The 25984-nt window shown below is 36.7% G+C and overlaps 3 protein-coding genes across 3 annotated transcripts in view; 2 read left to right on the top strand and 1 right to left on the bottom strand.

Annotated features, from left to right (window-relative positions):
• The window catches only part of LOC127506793 (transmembrane emp24 domain-containing protein 6-like), a 292092-nt gene that overhangs the window by 234271 nt on the left and 31837 nt on the right, over positions 1-25984 (bottom strand). The window lies entirely within an intron of this gene.
• The window catches only part of LOC127506776 (uncharacterized), a 348308-nt gene that overhangs the window by 299878 nt on the left and 22446 nt on the right, over positions 1-25984 (top strand). The gene's annotated exons all lie outside the window — the stretch shown is intronic.
• The window catches only part of LOC127506859 (histone H2B-like), a 45360-nt gene that overhangs the window by 3855 nt on the left and 15521 nt on the right, over positions 1-25984 (top strand).

Below are 25984 nucleotides of genomic sequence, written 5' to 3'. Positions count from 1 at the left end.
ATTTCAAATACTGAATTTACAAGAAAATGTGTGTGTGTGTGTGTGTGTGTGTGTGTGTTAGTGTGTGTAAGCATAATTAGTATCTATCAAGTATTATTGTTTAAGCCTTTTCTTTCTGTGTGTTTTAGCATATATCATAGCTGTTCCTCTATGATTTCAGTGGTTACATCCTTGCTAACTAAGACAATTCCTTTTTATGCAAAAGGCCTTAAATGCTTGAACCCCCGATAAATGCTGCTCGCAGCTTTAATTATTATTGTATTTATAATTGGTGATGCAGAGTAATCATACATTTGATGGGTCATTTTTCCCATAAACCAACTGCGTTAATGGTGTTTGTAAGCAAAGTGCTCTTTATCAAACAAAATGCTTGGCTCTAAAAAGAGCCTTTGGTCTACTAGAAACAGACTTTAATCTGTTTATTTGTGTAGCGCCCCCTACCCTCTTAGGATTTACCACGCCCCAAGTTCTGTTAGGGTGGAGCACCGGGTTCTGGTAATATGTCTCTCGACTAGTTTATAAATTATTACACACCTCTGATATTAATAATAGTTATAAGCCAAGCCCTAATTTTCCCTTTTTGGTAGCCAATTAGATGCTGTAAAAACACCTATGTTAACGGACTTTACAATACAGGTAAGTATAACTCACTACACCAGGTAAGAATGGGTAAGTATAACAAATTATAAGGTTTTATTATCACAGAAAGTGGATCAATAAATAGTCAAGATGTCAATAAATAGAACAAATAAAATAAGATAATAAATAACTAAATAGTTCAATAAATAGACCAATAAATAAATAATGAGTAAAGAATAACACAATAGACTTTAAACAGTCTAATATAACAGGTATCAGAAACACCCCAATAAAGTAATCAATTCACATGAAATTGTCTCTGAGTATAATATAACAATCTGTGAAATAATCTCAGTACCTGCAGATGACTGAACTAGATGTAAAGAAAACGCACCAATCTATAACCTTATATATCAGACTTTGTACGACTTGCTGAAAGTGTAACTAGACAGTAACCAAAACAGCAATAAACATTCAGACAACAAACGTGAATAAACTACATATTTGTGGGCCCACACTCACACACATGCATTTACAAACACCACCGTTGCAGGCCTGAGTTGTTGCTTGAGTGCGTTGTGGCCTATTACAACACAAACTGGCCTCTTCACTCCAATGAGCAAAATAAACAACACAGAGTACCTCGATCCAGGGGCCTGTAGGCTACCATGAAGCCGGATTCACTGGCTAGCCAGGTGAGTTTCAGATTAGTTTGTGCCAATCCTGGGTTTTAGGTACCATGAAAGTGACTTGGCTTTTAGCGGTGTTAATCACCATAGTAACTTACGCTCCACAGCTAACCTGCTCAGGGGCAGGTTATGTTCTGGATAAGAGATCTCAAACCGAAATTGGACCAATCAGATGTGAGCAAAGTGATACTGACACATCCAACGCAATAAAGTCACGCCCCCGGTTCCACTTCCTCCAAATTAAAGGTCACTATATAGTAAAAACAAATATTTAAAGATGAAATTGTCTGGCTTTAATGATAATTAGAATTATTTTATGATTTATATAATTATTATATGATCTATATTATTATTAATCCATTGCACACAAGCAATTTTAGTTTAACAGTTATTATTAAGCATTTAGTTTAAATGAATATTAATATATACTAGGGTTGGGCATCTAAGGTATAATGCCGATCCGATACGCATCTCGATACAAAGTATCCGATCCGATATATTAACAATACATGTGTGGCATTTTGCGATGCAATACGATACGATTCACACCCATATTCACACCTTTGGGCGCATCACTGGCTTCATCCGCGCAGCTGATACATTGAGTTGTAGTGTACACATCCGCAAGTCAGTTGCTTAGGCCTACTTTATGTAGGTCGATTAAATTATGCGCAAAAAACAGGTTGACAACACTTGTTAATAAATCAAAAAATACATTCTGTATTAAAAGGATAAGCTGTATCTCGGAAAAACCGATGCATCTCGATTTGCTTCCAAAATTTCATTCATCCTCTGCTGGTCTACCGATGCACTCACATCGTGCACGCGCATGACCGCGTATCGATACATATCGGTTAATCTTCCCATCCCTAATATATACAGATCATATGTAATATAAATAAGCTGTAGAATCAATAGATAACTCTTTAAAAATGACTAACTGTGACCTTACATGTTTGAGTCTCTATCAAGCAACTATATAAACTAACTTCACAAGTTTCACTTCATTTTCTTCAATCTCTTAACCTTCAGCAAAAGAGTTTTGAATCACGCTGGCTCTCTCGCGAAAAGTGAATCAGAGTTTCTCTCTGTTGCAAGGCATGTGATTGGCTGTTCACCACTGATGTCACACATTCATGTGCACGCGCTCCACAAACTCAGGATCCAAGACTGAGTTGACAGAGAAAGTTGATGATCAGCATCATGGTACCAACAAAGCCGGATTGGAGTGGTTTGGTTTTGTCAACTCGAAACTAATCCTATAACCCTGAGTTTGTTCAACTACCATCATGGTACAGGCCCCAGGTGTGGTTACAGCAATCAATCACGACAAGCGGTCCGCTCGTTTTCTCACTCGCTCCGCCGCCGGCTACCAAAGTCTTCCGTAACGCAGTGCACTATCCAGCGGTGCCAGAGGAACTCTGAATCACGCGGGGACTCAGAGCGCTATCTGGTGTTGCGACGATTCTTTCGGGGCAAGAGGAGCTCGTAATGCCAAGCTGATCAGAGCTCTACAGAGTGTACATTTAAAAAAGGCACATGGATTAAACCCAGGGTTACATTTGGATTTGGCAGGTTTGTCTTCACTGCCCCTATTGAGAAATGCTACTCCAGCAGAATATTGTAATGCAGTTTATATTTCCTGCATTAACATATTTTGCATGTGCAGTGTCACAGTTCAGGCTGAAGAACAAGATGAAGCAGGTGTAATGAATCTAAATGTACTTTACTTTATTAAATAAAACAAAAGTGCGATATTAAAAACCAAGCATAAACAAAATCTTGTGCAAAGCACAGACAACACCAGACAAAGACAAACTATAAACTGAGGGCAATATTTACACAGAGAACTAATACACTAAACAAGAAACAGGTGGATAAAATAGATGAAACAATGAGTAACCATGACAACCAATGAAAACAAGCTAGAAACCATGATAACTGAAGGGAAACACAGGAAAATATAGCTGCAAGCAGCAATTAAGGGGCCAAGTACAACAGAAGCAAACAAGGAAGTTAGCAGCAGACCAACAATGTCATAATGGACTATGTTAGTAACAAGCGTGTCACATGTGTCCTGAAAAGTGAAGCCAAAGCATCTCAATTGCCTCCAGGTGGCTGGATGCAGTATAGGTCCCCAGGTGAAAAAGACGTAGTATTAAATGTATTAAAAATATACTTGAAATGCAAGTAGTATGTTAATAATACATTTGTATTCCCAACATGCTTATTTGAAGTGCATTAAAAATGTTGAATTGCATGTTAATTACTTTATAAGAAATATACTTGAAGTATACTTGAAATATATGGTTAATTACACTTCTAAGAAATATGCTAAACACAAGCATACTTTTCATATATTTCTAAACAGTATACTAGAAGTACTTTGGTAATAAATATATGCTTAGTTACACTTTTAAAAAATATGCTAAACACAAGTATACTTTTAGTGAAGTGAGAATGCAGTGTTTAGCGTCATTGATGGTGCATTTGCCTTGCATGCCAGCAGCGATTGGGCCGGGGTTCAAGACTGACTCGGAGCAGTGTGGTTAGTATTGGAGTGTGAGTTTTGGAGGAGGAGCAATGAAGAGAGGGGTGAGTTTATTTGGGTTGATTTCAAATATCAACAGTGTTCAACAACAGATTTGAGAAATCGTATACAGCACCTTTAATATGTTGTTCAGTTTTACTTGTTTGTTCTTGTAAAAGGTTATGCTACTGTAGGGGAATTTTACACTTAAAGACCCAGAAGACCAGATATGATGAATAAAGACCCAGAGTCAGAGTTAAAAAAATAATAAATTGAAGAAAATTTTACTGAAGAATAGTTTGCAGTTTAATCAGCAGAAGTCAGCTTCAAGTCTCACACGGAGTTCGTAGGCTGCTCTGCGTACATTCACATTTCCACAACAATCCACTAACTATGTCATTACTTCAGGTTAAACGATTCTGATTGGCTAAGAAAAATAGACAAAATTAATAATCTTCCACAAATGGACAGATAGTGAGAAGCATATCTCCATTCGTCAGGATGCTGACGAGGGGACCCTGGATTTAGGTACTGGTATCACGCCAAAGCGTGTAATACACACGCTCTTCCACTAGGATGCGTGTCAGTGTCACGATTTGCCTTGAAAATGGCACGCATATATAAAGGTGAAGTACCAGCAGGGGGCGATAATTTCCTCAATGTCAACAACTCCCCACGGAGCAGAAGTAGTAGTATAGTGCATTTTCCAAAAATCCCCGCGTCTGATTCGGTCTGGTTGGATATTGTAAGCCATAATATTTCTTCAGGGGTAGTCATTTAAAAAATTGTTTCTGTATTCTAACGTTATATTTGTGTTTGTGGACTGTGGAGGGTTTTTTTTATTTTTTTTTTATCTATGGTGTGGTCATTAATGTTATTGGAGGACTGTTTGATAATTGGCAAATTAATTAATCACAGAAAGCTGCAGTGACTGCATATTATGTTATATTATGTTGAAAAACAGTTGTTCTAGTAGATGGAAAGTACTGTTAGATAAACCCTGCTGCTCTTTGATGATGAGATACAGTATCTCACAGAAGTGAGTACACCCCTAAGTGAAAATGTCCAAATTGGGCCCAATTAGCCATTTTCTTTCCCCGGTGTCATGTGACTCGTTAGTGTTACAAGGTCTCAGGTGTGAATGGGGAGCAGGTGTGTTAAATTTGGTGTTATCGCTCTCACTCTCTCATACTGGTCACTGGAAGTTCAACATTGCACCTCATGGCAAAGAACTCTCTGAGGATCTGAAAAAAAGAATTCTTGCTCTACATAAAGGTAGAGGTACATGGAGGTACATGTAGGTTATAAGAAGACTGCCAAGACCCTGAAACTGAGCTGCAGCACGGTGGGCAAGACCATACAGCAGTTTAACAGAACAGGTTCCACTTAGAACAGGCCTCGCCATGGTCGACCAAAGAAGATGAGTGCACGTGCTAATCAGAGAATACAGTAAAATTCTGTAAATTAAATTACAGTAACATTATTGTAAAAATTACATGATCATATAAAAACATTTCTTAAAAACCTGATCACTTTCATCACTTCATGAACAGACCAACATGGCAAAACAAAGTCCAACAAACTTTCGGTCAAAAAAGAACAATTCTGCTCCAGATGATGTTCCAGAGTGGCTAGAATTATTGAAAAGAACAAAGAGGACAATACATTAGATATATTACAAAACATAATAATACTTTCAGAGATAGATAGAGGGATGAGAGATACAGTCAGAGACAGATAGAAGGATGAGAGTTACACTCAGTGACAGAGAGAGGGATGAGAGATACAGTCAGAGAGACAGAGCGATGACAGATACAGTCAGATACTGTAATTTTACTAAAATACCTGTTTATTCATTTCATATGCCTATGAAATTATTTAATTATTTTATTATTTATTAATTATTTTATTACCTATCTAAAGTCAGTTTCACAAGCAGTGCAGATGTGAATTAGATACTTTTGGGGTTATTTCTGAGTTTTAAAAATGGCCATAAATTGTTACTATAAAGCATTTTGGAGAGTTGATGGACGAATGGATGGATGGAGCAGAACCCAAAGCCCTAAATTTAAACAACTTAAACAATCTGTATTTAGAGAGTTACTAAGAGTTGACTGAGACTTACTGAATGTAAAATAATTGTGTTGTGTGCATTTTCATACAATTTGTAAGTAGTTTGCTCAAATATTTTACAGAATATTACAAGTAGGCATGTTACAATATATTTACAGTATATTGATGTTTGGACACTATTCATTCTTTATTATCATTATTTTCCACATTTTAGAATAATATTAAAGTCATTGAATCTATGAATAACATAATAGTATGGGATTTAATAGTGACCAAAATATTAAATCAAAACTATCTTTTACTATTCAGCTATATTATTGATCTGACTGCATTGATGCGAACTGAACTGAGCTGGACGATGACGAGCTGAAATGAACTAAATTAATAACTGATGATCTTCCAACTGAACTGAATCAAATGACTCAAGCTGAACAATGGCATAATTGACATTTAACAATGCTGTAAAGCTGCTGTGAAACAATCTGTACTGTAACAAGCGCAATGTAAATGAAGGTGACTTGAATTAACTTGACTTTTAGCCAAAGTCACCCAACTGCATCCTGTTTCTTGGCATCCTGGAATTTACATGAATTAAACACATCCATTAAAATACATAAATTATGCATTTGTAAAGAAAAGATGCAGAATTTGTGTTTATCTGCAAAACCAGTTCTAAGCATCCGACCATAAATCTTCAGATCCAAAGGTTTTTGAGAAACATACGTTGTCAGGTGTGTTTAATGGCTTGTCAGTTTTTAAATAATTGAAACAATTTTGTTGTGCTATAGATTTTTGGTAAGATATTACCTGTTATGTAGAGAGGTATGATTCCAGCAACACTGAAAGCGGTGTTAAACTTCATCATTCTGTTCTGGTCTGTGATCTGACTGCTGTTTCCTCGACTGCCAGGTTTCTAATGACATGGAAAGCAAGTACCACTGCATTTATCAAGAGTTCTCTGCCACATCCCATGCTACGTTCAGCTCATTGTCCCAGAAAAAAGAGAGATAAATAGGAATCTTTAGCAAATGTGGGTGGAATGTGTCCCCACCACTTTTTCCAAAAGTCGATTTCGTCCACATCATTTTTTGAAAGCATTTTTTTTTTTTTTTTTTTTTTTAAAAAAAGGCATGTACAACACAGAAAAGAAAAACTCCAATCCATCATTCTTCATAATTTAATTCAAACATGTATGAAATACACATACATACACACACTCTTTTACAGGTGTGATCAAAGTGATGAAGTTCCTATCAAATATAACATTCACAGACATATACATTTAATCCACAATATAGCACCAGTATAGGGGGATGGATTGTGGATTAAATATATAAAAACGTCTGTGAATATTAGATTTAGTTGTGTCGGTGCTAACCTGAGAAAAATGTTTTCTGGGACCTAGTATGAATTAAATACCATGATCACTGTTTTTTCTTGCTATATCTGTTCATGTGTTTTCTATTCACTGCTATTAAATGAGAGTGTGTGCTTTTGATTGCAATAATTTACAAAAAAAAAATAATTACTAGCAATATCTGCTTAATGCTTGAAGTAGTGAAATTGTTTAAAATTCACCTGTGTCCACATATGGGAAATTGTGATGAACAAACCCTGACTAATATGATATCTATCTTTAAACATCATGAGTTCACTATTTTATCCAGTATTTCCAGATGGGCACATAAAAATGTTCACGCAACACAGTCAATGAGCAAATTTTCATAACCATTGAACTTTAAAAAAAGAGTTTATTAAAAGACAAAAGACCCATGACCAGGTGCTGTGCATTGACATTGTATTGCTGTGTTTGAGATAGTTTATGGTGCTTTACTTTGACAGAGATTGTTGAGAGAAAAGACCTGCATGTACTTTCATAATTCTAACCCACTTACAGTGGGTACGGAAAGTATTCAGACCCCCTTAAATTTTTCACTCTTTGTTATATTGCAGCCATTTGCTAAAATCATTTAAGTTCATTTTTTTTCCTCATTAATGTACACACAGCACCCCATATTGACAGAAAAACACAGAATTGTTGACATTTTTGCAGATTTATTAAAAAAGAAAAACTGAAATATCACATGGTCCTAAGTATTCAGACCCTTTGCTCAGTATTTAGTAGAAGCACCCTTTTGATCTAATACAGCCATGAGTCTTTTTGGGAAAGATGCAACAAGTTTTTCACACCTGGATTTGGGGATCCTCTGCCATTCCTCCTTGCAGATCCTCTCCAGTTCTGTCAGGTTGGATGGTAAACGTTGGTGGACAGCCATTTTTAGGTCTCTCCAGAGATGCTCAATTGGGTTTAAGTCAGGGCTCTGGCTGGGACATTCAAGAACAGTCACGGAGTTGTTGTGAAGCCACTCCTTCGTTATTTTAGCTGTGTGCTTAGGGTCATTGTCTTGTTGGAAGGTAAACCTTTGGCCCAGTCTGAGGTCCTGAGCACTCTGGAGAAGGTTTTCGTCCAGGATATCCCTGTACTTGGCCGCATTCATCTTTCCCTCGATTGCAACCAGTCGTCCTGTCCCTGCAGCTGAAAAACACCCCCACAGCATGATGCTGCCACCACCATGCTTCACTGTTGGGACTGTATTGGACAGGTGATGAGCAGTGCCTGGTTTTCTCCACACATGCCGCTTAGAATTAAGGCCAAAAAGTTCTATCTTGGTCTCATCAGACCAGAGAATCTTATTTCTCACCATCTTGGAGTCCTCCATGCGGGCTTTCATGTGTCTTGCACTGAGGAGAGGCTTCCGTCGGGCCACTCTGCCATAAAGTGGCCCGACCCTGCGACTGGTGGAGGGCTGCAGTGATGGTTGACTTTCTACAACTTTCTCCCATCTCCCGACTGCATCTCTGGAGCTCAGCCACAGTGATCTTTGGGTTCTTCTTTACCTCTCTCACCAAGGCTCTTCTCCCCCGATAGCTCAGTTTGGCCGGACGGCCAGCTCTAGGAAGGGTTCTGGTCGTCCCAAACGTCTTCCATTTAAGGATTATGGAGGCCACTGTGCTCTTAGGAACCTTAAGTGCAGCAGAAATTTTTTTGTAACCTTGGCCAGATCTGTGCCTTGCCACAATTCTGTCTCTGAGCTCTTCAGGCAGTTCCTTTGACCTCATGATTCTCATTTGCTCTGACATGCACTGTGAGCTGTAAGGTCTTATATAGACATGTGTGTGGCTTTCCTAATCAAGTCCAGTCAGTATAATCAAACACAGCTGGACTCAAATGAAGGTGTAGAACCATCTCAAGGATGATCAGAAGAAATCAACAGCACCTGAGTTAAATATATGAGTGTCACAGCAAAAGGTCTGAATACTTAGGACCATGTGATATTTCAGTTTTTCTTTTTTAATAAATCTGCAAAAATGTCAACAATTCTGTGTTTTTCTGTCAATATGGGGTGCTGTGTGTACATTAATGAGGGGAAAAAAAATGAACTTAAATGATTTTAGCAAATGGCTGCAATATAACAAAGAGTGAAAAATTTAAGGGGGTCTGAATACTTTCCGTACCCACTGTACACAAACATCAGTATTAGCAATTGATTTGATGATTTCTGTGATGTTTTGTGGTATTAGTTGGTTCATCAAAATATATCAACACTTCCAACATTGGTAGACACACATGTAAGCTGTCAATCACTCACTATCCGCTCATGATGAGACTTCTGTAGAAAGAATATGGCTGAGATCAGTGTTGCCAATACGCAGTTTTCCCATGGAATTGGGCTTCTTTTAAGTTGTTGCGCAGGTAAAAATGTTTTTCGCGGGTTGATTTCCACCCCCCACATACAATTTTGGCTTACTGTACCTAATTAGAATATCATCAAAAAGTTGATTTATTTCACTAATTCCATTCAAAAAGTGAAACTTGTATATTATATTCATTCATTACACACAGACTGATATATTTCAAATGTTTGTTTCTTTTCATTTTGATGATTATAACTGACAACTAAGGAAAATCCCAGATTCAGTATCTCAGAAAATTAGAATATTACTAATGACCAATACAAAGAAAGTATTTTTAGAAATCTTGGCCAACTGAGAAGTATGAACATGAAAAGTATGAGCATGTACAGCACTCATTACTTAGTTGGGGCTCCTTTTGCCTGAATTACTGCAGCAATGCGGCGTGGCATGGAGTCGATCAGTCTGTGGCACTGCTCAGGTGTTATTAGAGCCCAGGTTGCTCTGATAGTGGCCTTCAGCTCTTCTGCATTGTTGGGTCTGGCATATCGCATCTTCCTCTTCACAATACCCCATAGATTTTCTATGGGGTTAAGGTCAGGTGAGTTTGCTGGCCAATTAAGAACAGGGATACCATGGTCCTTAAACCAGGTACTGGTAGCTTTGGCACTGTGTGCAGGTGCCAAGTCCTGTTGGAAAATGAAATCTGCATCTCCATAAAGTTGGTCAGCAGCAGGAAGCATGAAGTGCTCTAAAACTTCCTGGTATACGGCTACGTTGACCTTGGACCTCAGAAAACACAGTGGACCAACACCAGCAGATGACATGGCACCCCAAACCATCACTGACCGTGGAAACTTTACACTGGACCTCAAGCAATGTGGATTGTGTGCCTCTCCTCTCTTCCTCCAGACTCTGGGACCTTGATTTCCAAAGGAAATGCAAAATTTACTTTCATCAGAGAACATAACTTTGGACCACTCAGCAGCAGTCCAGTCCTTTTTGTCTTTAGCCCAGGCGAGACGCTTCTGACGCTGTCTGTTGTTCAAGAGTGGCTTGACACGACAGCTGAAACCCATGTCTTGCATACATCTGTGCGTAGTGGTTCTTGAAGCACTGACTCCAGCTGCAGTCCACTCTTTGTGAATCTCCCCCACATTTTTGAATGGGTTTTGTTTCACAATCCTCTCCAGGGTGCGGTTATCCCTATTGCTTGTACACTTTTTTCTACCACATCTTTTCCTTCCCTTCGCCTCTCTATTAATGTGCTTGGACACAGAGCTCTGTGAACAGCCAGCCTCTTTTGCAATGACCTTTTGTGTCTTGCCCTCCTTGTGCAAGGTGTCAATGGTCGTCTTTTGGACAACTGTCAAGTCAGCAGTCTTCCCCATGATTGTGTAGCCTACAGAACTAGACTGAGAGACCATTTAAAGGCCTTTGCAGGTGTTTTGAGTTAATTAGCTGATTAGAGTGTGGTACCAGGTGTCTTCAAAATTGAACCTTTTCACAATATTCTAATTTTCTGAGATACTGAATTTGGGATTTTCCTTAGTTGTCAGTTATAATCATCAAAATTAAAAGAAATAAACATTTGAAATATATCAGTCTGTGTGTAATGAATGAATATAATATACAAGTTTCACTTTTTGAATGGAATTAGTGAAATAAATCAACTTTTTGATGATATTCTAATTATATGACCAGCACCTGTATGTTGAATGAGTCTCAACACACCACAGGGATTATGATCAACCATATTCAACTCTTTCTTATGATTATCAGAGTTTTATTATACAGCCTATTGAAAGAGTCTTTATAAATGGTATTCATCCAGAAGTGTCCTATAGGTGTAACATCCTCATCACTATTACTGATAGCACTCTCAAGTGAATCAGTTTGAACTGAAATAATCCATAGTTACTAAAAATACTGCAATAACACTTTCCAAAATAGCTGTGAAATATCTCACCTAGAACTTTCACTGTGGCAGCAGGAGGATGAGATGATGGTTTATCAATGCATCCCTCATATATTGTGTAGAAGCAGTTAAAGTAGACTGAGACAGGTGATTTTACAGCTGCCCATATGAGCACTTAAGCACCAGTGAGCTCAAGCTCACATAACCAAGTGGCTTTTATATTCTTCTCATCTCTGTTTATGTAGAAATTACACTTATTCACTGCACGTCTCACAGATCATCTTCACTGAGCTGGACTCTCTTATGACATCTGGAGATACTTTTAAAGCAGGAGATTCTGAAACAACCAAAAACAGATCAATTAATCATTACATCTCATTACTGACCACATTTCCATGTATCATTTTCCAATCATGTTTTGGTTCAAACTTTAAACAAATGTAAACTCATAAATATATTTGCAATAGCACCCAACTATCAATAGTAAAATGTAGTTTTAATTTATTTTTATTTATGGGAATCTCTTTTTTTGCACTTCAAAAATGTATATTTTGATAGATGCATCTTTCTCAGTTGCCTATATCAAGTAACACCCAGAATTATGTACATATTAGCGTGCAGATATACAGTAAATAAATACTACAGTGGATATTCCAAATAAGGTGTTATAAATAAGGTCCATAAAATAGGCATTCTTATTTCTAGTTACCCTAATATTGGTTTAATCTGGTAATTGCAATCAGTTTAATGAATTTTCATGACGAAGTAAAACTAAACAGAGGTTGTAGGTTCATGTGTTTGCTCAGTTCTACTATAACATGTACTGATCACACATGACAAAATATTTTTGACTATTAAACTGTTTTAATTGCATATGTGAACATACTGTATTTTATCTGCATTAAACAACAGAGATCACTTACTGTAAGACTGAACCTCCATAAGAAGCTGAAAAGCAATGAAGATGAACAACTCCATTACAGCGAGAGTGAGAAAAAAGACGAGACTCAAACAATGGGTGAATTAGGAAGCAACACATTAGACCACAGGAAACAGATAATGCTTGTGCAGTCAGTTCTATGAAGATGAACGTACATCATGAGACCACATGGACAGCACATCTGGGGTCGTATTCACAAAACATCTTAAGGCTAAAAGTAGCTTTTAACTTGCCATTTTAGGAGAAACTCTTAAAAATAATGGGCATGTCAGTCCTAAATTTAGGACTCCTACATTTTTGCTCTAAGATTGTCTAACCCGCCCAAAGACACTGTACACCATTGAGGCAACAGGCGATAGAGCCTTGGGTGCTGAACCTTTTCTTCATAAATCCAATAAATATTTTGATTTATTTTAATCTGCAATGACAAAACATAAAGATTCATTTATGTACAGGCAAAATGCATTGAATGATAGAGAATAAAAGATTGCAGTCAAGTTGAAAATAATGTCCCATCTTCTGTGTTGATAGCCTTGTCGGCCGCTCGGGTGACCCGAGTTCGAGTTCCAGCTTGTGGATCTTTCCCTTTCCCTTTTCACTTTGCTTCCTTCTACTCACTGTCCTTTCATAATAAAAAAGGCAAAAATGCCAAACTTGCCAAAATGCCACTTACACATGATGGAATAGAGTAAAAGAGTAACTGGCATGCTGGCAAATAAGAGTATTTGGCGTGCTGTCTGAGGGGATTGAGGGCTACGAGCTCAGAATTTAGCCCAAACCCAGAGAACTCAACCGTATCCTGGGAATAGGAACCAGCCGAGAGTGAGGAGTCCGGGTGGCAGAGGGATGCAGACATCTGTCAAGGTAACTGGTGTGTAGCAAATTAGCTCAAAAGAAATATGAATAATTAATCATAACTCCTTATAATTAATTATACATATATGAATCAGTTAATCAAATTAACTTAACGTAGCTGAATTAATATTACAATCAATTAATCGGTTCGGCCAGCGAACACTCAGTATTGATCGTCTATCAACTTCTTCAGTGGCCACAGAGAAAATAACTCTTTCTTATGTATCTGTGATCAAATCGTTATCAGTGACATTGGTTTATAAACAGATCAGAATCAACTCGCAAGAATGTGCACACAAGTTTTATTTAACTAAATCACAAATACATAGCTAGACTAAACAAACACAAACATACAATTCACGCATACATAGGAAATGAGAGAGCAAAAAGATCCCATTTACTGCCAGTAGGAAAAATAAATACTATGGTAGTCAATGGGGTGTGAGATCTGTTTGGTTACTGACATTCTTCCAAATATCTTTCTTTGTGTTCAGCAGAACAAAGAAATTCATACAGGTTTAGAACTACTTGAGGGTGAGTAAATGATAACAGAATTTTAATTTTTTGGTGAACTATCCCTTTAACAGGTTTTTACTGTAGCATTGTACAGTCTTTTACAGTTAAAATTACAATCATTTTTCAGTGAATACAAATTGTCCAAGCTGCCTTGGACTGATGATCAATATATGAATTCAATAGTTAAATCCTGTAAATATAGGCTACTATCACCATTTCTGTACAAATCATTTTTTTCTCTTTAGAGGTGCAACAAGTGAAGAAATAAACTGGTTCATCCATGTTTTTTGTATTTTTGTGAGTGAATGAACAGCCTTCAGAGTGAATGTGATCAGTATGAGGAACAGCTGAAACAGAAAAGATCTCAGATGAAATCATATTAGAATAAAGAAATGAACTACTGCATCATGATTATAGACATCAGCAGAGGTGTAAAGTACTTGAGTAAATGTAATTAGTTACTGTATTTAAGTATCTTTTTGGCTACTTTGTAGTTGTACTGAGTATCAAAGATATTGGCAACTTTTACTCTCTACTTGACTACATTTTTGAGCAAATAAATGTACTTTTTACTCCACTACATTTGTGATGAGTAATGCAATTACAAATGACATTTTTTCATGGCAGCTAACTTTTTCTGCAGCAGTTTGTTTCTGATATAAAGAAGCAATATCGCCATCTAAGGTCATTGAAGGTACTATATCTTGTGCATTTTGCCTTCACTCACCCAAAACTTGTCAACAAGGACAATTTTGCAGGTGTTTGATTTATTAGATGAGGAAATGACTGCAGCTGGTGATGAGGCTCAAACCAGCACATACAGTAGACTTTGACTATTTTACTTAACATTGTTTTATTTATCCGCTATATTGACAAGACCGTTTTGAAGGATATTGGTTTACTTATGGCCTTTCTGTGCACTTGAGCTCAATTGAGACTTGAGAGTTTGTAGACGTTTAAAAGGTTGTTGTGTCGACCTTGATTTATTGCGACATTGAGGTGTTCAGTTTTATTTTGATTTTAGAAAATAAACTTGATTTCTCATCTAACAAATCAATTGTTTCTTATTTTCACTGGCATGTCTCTCAGGACTAGTGCATCTCTGAGCCTACATTCAGCACGAGTAAAATACTTAAGTACTGTTAAAATCAGATACTTTAAGACTTTTACTCAAGTCGTATTGGAATTGGTTACTTGTAACTTGTAGTGGAGTCATTTTCGATGTAAGGTATCAGTACTTTTACTCAAGTATGGTTTTCAGGTACTCTTTACATCTCTGGTCATCAGTGTTTCTAGATGTTCTCAATGTCAGGAAAGGATTCTTCTTATTTAACACAATATTCTCTTATCAACAAAGCAAAAACACACATGTTTGTGTCTCTCTGGTGGTTTCAGGAGCAGGAGCTGGTGTGAAAACAGCTGATAGTGTGTGATCAGATATGAGAGATATGAAACTATTAGCCTAAAATCAGTTACCAGAGACAACTGTCAATTAGAGTTTACCTGTAATTATACTGTATAACAATATTTTACTGCTAAATCCTGTGACTGAATAGTCACATAAGAGCTGTGCAATAAGTAAGAATAATTTTCACATTGAAGCAATTTAAAGTGAAATGAGAAAATGCTTCTGTGTGCTTGTCAAGTGTGTTATATTTTCAAAATAAACTTCACTCACAAAATTTTTGGGTTGCGAAAGTTTCACCAGTAGAGGTCGCTGTTGAAACTGCGAAGAGAATTCAACAATGTCACATAATGCATTCGAATAAAACTCTATTCGGTTGTGCTATTTACACAGTATAACATACAATAATACAATATAAATATATTAAAAACTGTAAAGTGAGCTGGGCATAATCATTTAATGTGATAATCATTATTAAAAAAAAACAGCAAACGGCAGAAATTAATAGGTATGCAAAGGTGTTTTAAATACATTGTAAAATCTGTGACGGTGTGTATGTTAAAATGTAGGGTGTATGTCTCACATATGATTAATTAAAACAAACAAACAAACAAATCAAATAAACTTCACCCACAAGTTTTTATGGCTGTTGTCAAAACGTTGGCAGAAGAGGTCGCTGTTGAGACGGAAAAATTAATTCCAACAATGGTAGGCTCCAAGTAGTTTTAGTTTAGTTTCAAAATAAAACACTATATACAGTAGTACTTGTATTTTTGCATAACATACAGTATAATATAGCATAACAATATTAGTAACGTCCTATGAGAATCCTCTACAAGTATATTGATTGAGATATAAAGTTACTCACTTGTTTTTGTGACAGTTGTCAAAGATTGACCAGTAGAGACTATCACACATTGGACAAATTAATGTAGGTGTAAAGTAATTTGTTTTTGCCTGATTATGTTTTACTGTTGTATATAGATCAGTTATTTCAACATATGCATCAAAAAAACTTACTCTGGATTGTTACTGTCACTGGATCAGAGTAAGGAGATGATTTTTGAACTTGTGACATCTTCACAGTGTAGAAGCAGGTTATTCTCACAGATGAACTCTGACCATCTGACCAAATACTGATTTCAGATCCAGTGAGTGAGAGCTGACATGATGAGCTCAGTTTTGAGTTACTTTCTCTTCCATTTATGTTAAAGTAACACATCTCCATCTTCAGATCTTCAGTATTCTCACAGCTCAGCTGAACTGTGTCTGTTTCCATAACAACTGAAGCAGATGCTGTTAACTTGGCCTGAGGAAGACCTAATGAAGAAAAAAAGAAAAAGACTGAGAAGCGATCAAAGAGAAATGAGACATTTCAGCCTGGTCTCATTGTTAATACGTAGGTATTAATATGTAACTTTCAAAGACACAAAACGTACATTTTTGTACGTTTAGAAAGGTGCTAAAACGTACAATATTGACGTAATTATGGCACTAAAACGTAAAAATACTTACGTTTTTACAGCGAAAAAACGTAAAATATTTACGAATCTTATCATGTCTTGAAGATATATGTATAATTTCCCTTTTATCATTTTGTAGATAAATGTAAGATCCCTAAACCCCATCCCGAACCTAAACCTACCCATTTTATACAGAATGTTAAAAGAATAAAACATAATGGGCAGAAATGTGTAGGAAAATGACAATTTTAGTAAAAATATAACATTAAAACGATATTTTGAGCCACTAATCCTACCCCTACCCCTAAACCTACCCATAACCATTTCTTTAAACTACCTACTAATATAAATAAAAGAATGACAGACAAACAAGCGTTATCACAATAATTTATTTTTTTGCGAAAATGTCAAAAGTGGTACCAAAAGTAGTTCAAATGATGATGAGTTCCAGTCACAGTCCTCTCTGGCGGTAATAGTTTTTTATAGGGTACAGAGCAGAATTTAATTTATTAATCCATGAAAATATGATAAATCCGGCTTCTCTCCGTGAAGGCGCGCACTCATTTCAAATGTCAATCCACTGAAACACGGCATGTCGCAATCTGTGACGAAGCAGGTGAGAACCAATGAGCGTTCGATATCAGTGCTGTAAATCATGTCGTAACGCTTCTCGAGGGTGGCGCCACTTTCAAATTTGAATCATAACGAGCGCGAGCTTTGACTGTGACGGTCGCTGTTGCTGAGAATCAAAATGAAGATCGATGGATAAAGGGCTGAATTTGGATCTGTTCCTTACAAACATATGGATTCTAAAGATTGGGAGTACAGCGAACAAATAAAATTGATGTGATTTGTGAATTTATGTTGTGCTTTGGTGTATCTTATGGTTGTATTGTCAGTCACTGCATAGGAGAAAACGCCTTCTGTGTCGCAGAGCAAACAAACTAAATATTATGGTTAAACAATTACAGAAAATGTATTCATAAGGTTTTAAATTGTAGTTTTGTTTAACATTATGTAATCCTCCGAAACGAGCAGCACAAGTCACGAACAGAAATGTTATTTCATATTCAGTAGATGAGTAAACTGCTTTCAATAAATTCGACTAAAAACAACATTAAATCATTAAAGCCACGATTTTAATATTAATACATGGGAATTCATATACATTCACACTTTACGTTACATGATTTACGTTTTTATTGCTGTTAATACGTAAGTATTTTTACGTTTTAGTGCTATAAATACGTCAATGTTGTAGGTTTTTGTGTGTATGAAAACGTAAGTAAATGTACGTGTGGTAGAACCACAATTTACGTAAAAATACACACGTTTTCTCATGAGATCACGTTGGACATTTCAGTTGCTTGGTTGTGCTTTTAGAAATAGCTGGGTAGAGAAACCTCATTGGTATATTCAGGATTCACAAATATTTGACTAATGAATTTCCATGACTTTTCCATGATCTTCCCGATCATTCATGATTCTTAGATTATTGGATAATTACAGAAATATTTGACTTTCAAATGACTTTTTAAATGACTTTCACATTTGACCTTGCAAGTAACATTCACTCTAAGCTCTTGATATCCAGTTGATTAAATATTTTTTTAGAATATTAAATACAGTAATAATATTAAAATGTTTTCTTTACTAATTTATTTACTATTATAATATAAATATTGCTTATAATGTATGAAAAGTCGCACCTCTGATGATGATTGTGTCACTGCGCGGTGATCTGATCTCAGGTTCAGTGTTGAGTGAATAATCACAGCTCAGCTGTCTGTTCACTGATCGTGTCAAGAGTTTACCAGGAGTTACATAAAACAGACAATAATGATCTCCAGACTGTCTCTTCTGAGAGTGCAGAAGAACATCCTCAGTGTAGAGACTACAGGTGACATCAGCTCTGACTGAACGTGGTATTTCACATGATATGATGGGATGGACATAGTCACTATAACTGATGAAGGGTTTCTGAAGTAAACCTGTTTAAGTCAAATACTCCATAATTAAGTAAAACACACACACACACACACACACACACACACACACACACACACACACACATTGCAATAACAGTTTCCAAAACAGAACAGCAGTGAAATATCTCACCTAAAATAAATTGTGTGGAAGCAGTTAATGTGGATTGATATATCTGATTTTACAGCTGCCCATCTGAGCACTTCAGCACCAGTGAGATCGAGCTCACATGACCAACTGACTTTTATATTCTTCTCTGTTTATGTAGAAATAACACTGATTCACTGTAACATCTGCTGGCGCCTCACAGATCATCTTCACTGAGCTGGACTCACTTGAAAATGTTTATTATTACTGACCATTTATAAAAATATTCCCAAATGAATCACATATTTTCCATTCAAAAATCTGAAAAAGCAGCTGCTGATTATTGCTGATGTATACAGTAATACTCTACGGTAAAACAAATATATCAGGTATGTTGTAGTTCACGTGTTTGTATGTTCATAATAAATCTTATTATGATAGACATGCTGAAATATTTTAGCCAATAAAACTTTGTTCACTATAAATGTGTACATATTTACAAAGACAATAAACAGCAGAGATCACTTACTGTAAGACTGCACATTCATAAGAAGATGAAAAACAATGAAGATGAACAACTCCATTACAGCGAGAGTGAGAAAAGAGACAGAATGAGTCTCAAACAATAGGTGAATTAGGAAGTAGTGCACTAGACCACAGGAAACCATTTAATGTACTGAGCAGTTTTATGTAGATGAAAGTGTAGATAAAAAGACTTATAGCCATGTGTAATGTAAAATGTTTCATAGAGCATGCTGCATAAGAATTTCTCATATAATAGTTTTATAATGTTCAATGAATCTACTGACAACCACCCAGGTGAAAAAAAAGTTGTACTTAAAGTGCTCTATTTTCGTGCACTAATTTTGTACTTAATATACTAAAAAATCTTCTTTAGTACTTCTTAAGATAATCTTAAGAACATCTAAGTGTACTCAACTGTGCTATTTTGAGACACCATGAAATTTGAACTAAAAATTTGCTTTTAATATACTATCTCTGTATTTAAAAAAATGTATTTAGATACCACTTATAGTACATTTGAAGCCATAGTGTACAAACCCGATTCCAAAAAAGTTGGGACACTGTACAAATTGTGAATAAAAAAGGAATGCAATGATGTGGAAGTTTCAAATTTTAATATTTTATTCAGAATACAACATAGATGACATATCAAATGTTTAAACTGAGAAAATGTATCATTTTAAGGGAAAAATAAGTTGATTTTAAATTTCATGGCATCAACACATCTCAAAAAAGTTGGGACAAGGCCATGTTTACCACTGTGTGGCATCCCCTCTTCTTTTTATAACAGTCTGCAAACGTCTGGGGACTGAGGAGACAAGTTGCTCAAGTTTAGGAATAGTAATGTCCCATTCTTGTCTAATACAGGCTTCTAGTTGCTCAACTGTCTTAGGTCTTCTTTGTCGCATCTTCCTCTTTATGATGCGCCAAATGTTTTCTATGGGTGAAAGATCTGGACTGCAGGCTGGCCATTTCAGTACCCGGATCCTTCTTCTACGCAGCCATGATGTTGTAATTGATGCAGTATGTGGTCTGGCATTGTCATGTTGGAAAATGCAAGGTCTTCCCTGAAAGAGACGATGTCTGGATGGGAGCATATGTTGTTCTAGAACTTGGATATACCTTTCAGCATTGATGGTACCTTTCCAGATGTGTAAGCTGCCCATGCCACACGCACTCATGCAACCCCATACCATCAGAGATGCAGGCTTCTGAACTGAGCGCTGATAACAACTTGAGTTGTCCTTGTCCTCTTTAGTCCGGATGACATGGCGTCCCAGTTTTCTAAAAAGAACTTCAAATTTTGATTCGTCTGACCACAGAACAGTTTTCCACTTTGCCACAGTCCATTTTAAATGAGCCTTGGCCCAGAGAAAACGCCTGCGCTTCTGGATCATGTTTAGATATGGCTTCTTTTTTGACCTATAGAGTTGTAGCTGGCAACGGCGAATGGCACGGTGGATTGTGTTCACCGACAATGTTTTCTGGAAGTATTCCTGAGCCCATGTTGTGATTTCCATTACAGTAGCATTCCTGTATGTGATGCAGTGCCGTCTAAGGGCCCGAAGATCACGGGCATCCAGTATGGTTTTCCGGCCTTGACCCTTACGCACAGAGATTGTTCCAGATTCTCTGAATCTTTGGATGATATTATGCACTGTAGATAATGACTACTTCAAACTCTTTGCAATTTTTCTCTGAGAAACTCCTTTCTGATATTGCTCCACTATTTTTCACCACAGCATTGGGGGAATTGGTGATCCTCTGCCCATCTTGACTTCTGAGAGACACTGCCACTCTGAGAGGCTCTTTTTATACCCAATCATGTTGCCAATTGACCTAATAAGTTGCAAATTGGTCCTCCAGCTGTTCCTTATATGTACATTTAACTTTTCCGGCCTCTTATTGCTACTTGTCCCAACTTTTTTGGAATGTGTAGCTCTCATGAAATCTAAAATGAGCCAATATTTGGCATGACATTTCAAAATGTCTCACTTTCAACATTTGATATGTTATCTATATTCTATTGTGAATAAAATATAAGTTTATGAGATTTGTAAATTATTGCATTCCTTTTTTATTCACAATTTGTTCAGTGTCCCAACTTTTTTGGAATCGGGTTTGTACTACAAGCGGTAACTAAATATATTTTTTAAATACAGAGATAGTATATTAAAAGCACATTTTAGTTCATATTTCATGGTGTCTCAAAATAGCACAGTTGAGTACACTCAGATGTTCTTAAGATTATCTTAAGAAGTACTAAAGAAGAATTTTTAGTATATTAAGTACAAAATCAGTGCGCGAAAATAGAGCACTTTAAGTACATTATCGAAGTGTACTTTTTTTTTTTCACCTGGGAGTTATAGAGTTAAGTAGATCTAAAGATATCTATTCTCTGACTAATAAATCCTCTTAGTGTTTTCCATATTATATATAATAGAATTTAATCAATTCTTAAAAACCTGAATAGAAAACAGTGCACAGATTAGTTATTGTTCTTATTGTAATGAGAAACAGAAGTTAAAATGTTAAAGCATTTTATTAATAAACAAACAATATCTGACATCACTTTGCATCTTGATGAATTTAAAGAGTAAGAAAAGAATTAAAAAAAAAAAAAAAAAAAGAGAGATCAGACCCTGCTGAAATGACAATAAGTTTGATATATATTGAAAAATGAATTCAGTTGTCAGAGGATGATTTGGCATCTGAGCCAGACTGTCTAACTCATGAGTGTCAGAATCATCAGGGATGGTGCAGTACACGGCATCCTGAAAAAAACATTACAATCACTGAATCATATATATTCTATATTATGTGTATGTGTGTGCGTCTATGAGCCCAGACAGGAATACACTTACATGTTTTTGACTCTCTGGTGGTTTCAGGCAATGCTGGTATGAAAACTGATTCAACAGTGTGTCGAGTGGGATGTGATGTTAGCGACATGAAACGACTACATATATGTAGCCTATAGTAAATCATGGGAAGGGACTATGACCAATTATAGTTTAATAAATATATTGTAAAATCTGTGATGGTGTACAGTGTAATGAAATGCTCTACAGTTATGTTGAGACGGTAAGGTAGGCCTATATGTCAGTGTCATATGTTGTATAGTTTAAAGGGTTAGTTCACCCAAAAATGAAATTTCTGTAATTAATTACTCACCCTCATGTCGTTCCAAACCCTTAAGACCTTCGTTCATCTTCGGAACACAAATTAAGATTTTTTTTTTTTTTTTATCTCCCATAGAAAACAACGAAATTACCACATTCAAGCTTCAGAGAAGTAGTAAAGACATCATTAAAATAGTCAATGTGACTACAGTGGTTCAACCTTAATGTCATGAAGGGACAAAAATACTTTTTGTGCACTAAAACAAAAATAACGACTTCAACTCAAAAATTTTTCCTCTTCCCTGTCAGTCTTCTACGCAGTTGATGCAGTGAATGCAGTGCAATGCTTCCGTGTTTATGTCCGAATGCCGGCTCGGTATTGGCCGGCTCCTGCTTCAGCATCACACGCATGCGTCTGGACTGTTACTGTCACTGGATCAGAGTGAGGAGATGGTTTTTATGGGGTTAGAATTTTTTTAATTATTCCAAATAAATAGATTGAGTTTCACAAATAAATGTAAAGAGATTCACAAAAATAAATCAAATTTACAAATAAATAGATTAAAGACATGGAGTGCCCTATTTTAAGGATCTAAGGGCATAGTCTGAATCGCATGGCACAGGTGCACTTATAGGGTGTGTCCGAATCCACTTTTGCTAGTTTAATGACGGAAAAAATGGTCGGCGTGCCAGGCACATGGTCTAAAAGGGTTGTCCCTATTCTCTTAATGAGTAAAGGGTGTGTTTTGGGCGTAACGTGCAGTAAACCAATCAGAGTGTCATCTCCCATTCCCTTTAAAAGATTGTTATTTACATGGCGGAATACAGACATCCTCAACCTGACGAGTCAGTTTAAATTCATTGTTTGTATTGCCACGATTGGTCAAATAATTAGCCAATTTCATTCATCATTACTGCAAAATGGTAATTCTGATACATGCATTGACTATCCATTATGACATGCAGGCATTTTTATCTTTAGGTACACAATAATCTTTTACAATGTAATCCTTTTATTTTTATTATTTGGCATGTTTGTGTGCAGCTGCGTCCCTGTGTGTGTAATAAGCAGAGTGTATATGCGTTGTGCACCCGCCTATAGGCGCATATTACTAACATGCCCTTTAAATAACAAACAAAAATAAATAAATAAATAAATACTGTACCATTGACTTTAGACCAGGTTTTTGTTGGTCAATGGCACAGTCGTTTTCAGTTGCCTCAAAATAGCAACACGTCAACAGTGTGCCTGAAAGCACCTCGTTGTCAGACCAGCACGCCCATGGGCGTGAGTGCATTTGTTATTTAAATAACGTGGCGCAGGATGTGAAAATTATAACTGTGTCGGGCTGAAACTGGCAAAAAACACTTGCGTCGCATCACATTGCGCAGGGTGTATGTCAGGGCCCGGAGTCTCACAGATCATCTTCACTGAGCTGGACTCTCTTACAACTTCTTTGCACTGAGGAGGCTGTGCGCTAGAAACCCTGATACAGGGAAGCACAAACCAGCCTAGGGCTGATCTTTAACGGAAGGCCTCATAGAAGCCTTCAGCCAATGATCAGCTTAGGGAGCTAAGCACTATTACATAGACCAGTGGTTCTCAACCGGTGGGGCGCGCCTCCCGAGTAGGCTACAGGATGGGAGAAAAAAAAACCTGAAAAAAAAAATTTGCAAATTTTTTTTATCACTAAACTACTGTCATAAAAAGTTATAGTTTTGTATATACATAATTCCTGAATAAAATTAAAATGTGTTTGGACTGATTTTAAAAAAAAAGTTTTGAACAAATTTGATTGGTTTGTCGATTGTGAGCGCAAATGCAGGTGATAAGCGGTTTTATTAAGCGAGTCACTGAGTCGTTTATTCACGATTCGTTCAAACGGCCGATTCATCAAGAATGAGACAGATGTTTGTGAATAGGTCATTGAATCTTTGACTCAAACGATTTGTTCAAAACACTGAATCATTCAAAACATGATTGAGTGTTGCTGTGAGATGCGCTATGTTGTGATCTTTGTTTGGATTCATCGGATCTATTTTCGCTGCTAAAATAGACCAAAACAGTCATTATTTCGTCTAAAATGTAAGTGACTTAATATTATTAACTTGTTTGTTGAACTGTCATATCAGTGTCACATTTTCAATCGCGAGGTGATGGTAAATTAAGTGATGGTCAATTGTCAGCTCTCTTGGTCGTCAGGTCGTGTGATGTATGTTGCTGAACTGTATTCAAATGTTCTAAATATAAAAACACCACATTTTGAAATTTAACTGCAGTATGTCAATTTAGTTTATTTGTGTGTGCTGCGCTCATAGACTTTAGAAAACGGCGCTCATTTGTTTGATTTCTCCTCGAGAAGCTGCGCAAGCCTCAAAAGTTTAAGGTCCTTGCACCCTGACTGAGTCCGAAACTGTCGTATTCGTTTTTTTCATATTCGTCATTTGGTGGCTCTCAATTGTCAAAAACACCCCTCAAAATATTTGCTACGGATGCGAAAAATGCAGAAAATCGAACCATCTGAATTAATTTTTATGACGGATGGAAGTTTCAGAGGCTGCAAACGTATAAAACGTGAGGTCGTATTTAGTTATAAATATATATATATGAACGAATAAACTAGTCAGAATATAGGCTACAGTTAAAGCTGTCCTTTACCTGCAAGCTTCTGTAAAAAATGCAGATGATGCCTACTATCAGGCCTAGTAATAATAACAATAATGAAGCATAAATTAATATCAGAGGTCTGGTGCCAATTCCCAATTATAGCAATATCCTAGTAATGATAATAGGCCTACTGATGATAATAATAATAATAATAATAATAATAATAATAACAACAATAAAGCATGTAACCTCATATAATTATATAGCAATAGCCTAGTAATGATGATAGGCCTACTACTACTCATTATTATTATTATTATTATTATTATTATTATTATTATTATAATGCCTGCAAGCTCACATTAGAAGTCTGGTGCTACTGCCAATTATAACAATAGCCTAGTAATGATAATCGGCCTACCTACCGCTACTGATGATAATAATAATAATAATAATAATAATAAACTGGGGCCCCAACTGCAATGAACCAGCTTTGGGGGGGCCCAGCTTGCAAAAGGTTGAGAACCCCTGACATAGACAACCCTAGCAGGAAAGTACAGAGCTCAACCTAACAGGTAGACCATACTGTGGGCACATAATCATGGAGGCCAGACGGGGCCTACATCATGATAGTAGCTCTATATGAAGCAAGACTCACATACGAAAGAGCACTTCGTCACAATAGTAGGACATTCAATGGTGGTCTGAGAGGGCCACCTTGAACACCTGTCTTGCTGGGAGCAAGAAATATGACTTCAGTAACAGCAAATGAGACTGTAAAGTGCCACATAACAGTCCACCTAACACAATCTAATGAGCAGTGTACTCGGTAAAAGAACCTTTTTACTCTTTAAAGCAAGAGGAGTACAACATACGCTATCACGCACTAAGGAAGGCCCCAAAGACGGGCCTATGACCTCAGCAGACCCGTGGCGTCAGCTCGTGGCAGTGTTTTAAGCACCAGGAAGGACAAATAACTGAACCAAAAGGAGGTT

This window comes from Ctenopharyngodon idella, chromosome 24 (assembly GCF_019924925.1).
Source record: "Ctenopharyngodon idella isolate HZGC_01 chromosome 24, HZGC01, whole genome shotgun sequence".
In the NCBI taxonomy this organism is placed as follows: domain Eukaryota; kingdom Metazoa; phylum Chordata; class Actinopteri; order Cypriniformes; family Xenocyprididae; genus Ctenopharyngodon; species Ctenopharyngodon idella.
The sequence above is the reverse complement of the archived record's forward strand: the minus strand, read 5'-3'. Positions and strand labels throughout refer to the sequence as shown.